We start from the raw sequence: 2,388 nt of genomic DNA on the forward strand, positions 1-2,388 counted from the left end.
ATGTTTTTAACATTTTTGCCAATTTTCATGTCAATTAGATGTTATTTACTATTTGATCCATAAACTCATATTTTATGCATTATTTTAAACTACAAAAATTTAAATTTAATAATTGATTGATGACATGACTATTAATCTTTAATGACTATGAAAATTTGCAAGCATAAAGAGTATACGAAGATAATGTAATCTAACAGTGGATTTGTCAAAATTTGAATCTAATTAGAAATATTGAGTGGTGTAACATTGGTTAGAGTTATATAAGGTGTAACTTTAAAAAAAAAAAAATTGAGAGAGAGAGGAGTTAGATAAAGCAAAAAGTAAAATAAATAAAATATTATATTTTGTTTTAAAATTGAGTTACAGTGCGATTCTAAATTTAAAATTGCACTATAGCATAATTCCAAATATTTTTATAATAATAGCTTTTTAGAAGTCCGGATGCAAAGGTTGATTTGGGCTAAAATGCTAAATTAAACCAATATATGATATATATCATTTCTAATGTGAATGCTCTAAATAGTATCGAATGGAGTCGAAAGCAAAGAACAACTTGGCGTTCCTTTAGTATTGAAAAAAAAAAAAAAAAAAAGGAACGTTAAAACAATCACATTATATCTGCATTAATGGCAAGGCGTGAGGAAACGATCACATCATGATTGTTCAACATTTAAGAGCATCTCCAATAGGGCTGGCCATCTCCAAATTTTGGAGAGAAAAGCTACTGTTCATAGAAAAACAGCCCTCCAACAGCCTCTTTATCTCCAAATTTTTTTTTAGAGTTGCTACAGTAATTCTCCAAGCCTGGAGAGCACTGTAGCAATCACTGTAGCTAATGCAAATATTATTTCTCATTAAACTAATACCGGTTGAATTAAAAAAAAAAAAATTCTTTCCTTCCTTTCTCTTTCTTCTTCACTCCGTCTCTCTTCTTTATCTCAACGGCTACAAAACGCAGAATACAATCCAAACATGAAAATAATTTTTCTCATAAACCAAATGAAATCAGAAAGATAAAAGGAAAAAAAAAAAAAAAAAAAAAGAGAAAAAAAAAACAACTATTCTTAATCTTTTTTCTCAAACATCTCTAAACTCAGTCTCAATCAAAATACAAACTCAAATCATAATTTTAAAACTAATCAAATTAGAACCAAAAAAAAAAAACCAAAGCTAACCCATCTGAGCCTCCGTTGGGAGGAGGATATGCGGTGGTGGGAGAAGGACAAGCAGACGATCTTCATGTGTGAGAGAGAGCTTCAGCTGAGGTGTTGCTAAGTGCTCCTAGAGCTCCAGCCAGCCGAAGAGAAGAAAAGAAAAAAAAAGTAAAGTTCTCCCAGAGCTCCAGCCGAAAGGAAAAAGAAAAAAAGAAAAAAAAAAAAGAGGGCTCCAGAAAGTGCTAGAGAGAAGAAAAGAAAAAAAAGAAAGAAAAGATAGAGATAAAGGGAAAGGTGTGGAGGAGAAAAAAGAGGAAAAAAGAAAAGAAAACAAACGTGTGGATGTAAAAAAAAAAGATAAGGGAAAAATAAAAAATCCTAATTGAAAAATATTACCACAATATTTTTATAATATTTTCACAATAAATTTTAATATTGGCAAGTAAAAAAATAATTTTTATAATATTTTTACAATAAATTTTTACAATATTAGTTAATATTGGCAAGTAAAAAAATAATTTCAGTGGTAAGTTCAAATTAGAACTAGTAATAACTTTCCACATAAATTTTGTTGTAAAAGTATTGCGTAAAATGTTGTGAACATAGCACTTCTCATTGAAAAATATAGTTGTTAAAAAAGAATAAATAATGAATGAAAAATTAATATTTAAATGAAATAAATAAATAATAGAAAATATGTTGTAAAATGTATTTAAAAAAATATATAAGTAAAATCTAAATATTACTATTTATGTTTTAAATAAATAAAAATTTGAAAAAAATTTGAAGAGGCATATGAAGATGCTCTAAAACAATCACACCATGATTGTTCGTAGCTGCCAGGTGCTTTCTGTCAGTGACTGACTCTAATTTTGCATCATTTTGGGCGTACGGGTTGGTGGGAGTGGGAGCCTTATTGCGTCTACGTCATCCTTAGATTATTATTATTATTATTTTCATTATTATTTTAAATATAATAGAACCCGAATCTTTAGCATGTATCCAATCAGTGATGAGCAAAAACAGTAATTAATTTTTGTAGATTCCAATAAACTTAATAGATAATGCAATTTTCCTGTCGTCAATAGGAGGCTTGAAGTTTGATAAATTTTAATTCAACTTTTCTTGTATTAGTCATAGTATTTATTTTTTTATTTTTGGAGAAGGCATTAGTTATAGTTAGTAGTTACTCAGTACCACAACGTTTCGGATATTTTTTGTGGCAAGGTGTAAG

General features: G+C 28.4%; 1 long non-coding RNA gene across 1 annotated transcript; it reads right to left on the reverse strand.

Moving 5' to 3' along the window:
• Positions 1–598: 598 nt before the first annotated feature.
• LOC136063865 (uncharacterized) lies at positions 599–1,484 on the reverse strand. The gene is made up of 2 exons (XR_010625525.1): positions 1,176–1,484; positions 599–945 (listed from the first exon to the last, which is right to left on the reverse strand). It is a non-coding gene; the product is annotated as an uncharacterized LOC136063865 (long non-coding RNA).
• Positions 1,485–2,388: the final 904 nt, after the last annotated feature.

The sequence above is a fragment of the Quercus suber genome, unplaced genomic scaffold (assembly GCF_002906115.3).
Source record: "Quercus suber isolate HL8 unplaced genomic scaffold, Cork oak 2.0 scaffold_587, whole genome shotgun sequence".
NCBI classification, from domain to species: Eukaryota; Viridiplantae; Streptophyta; class Magnoliopsida; order Fagales; family Fagaceae; genus Quercus; species Quercus suber.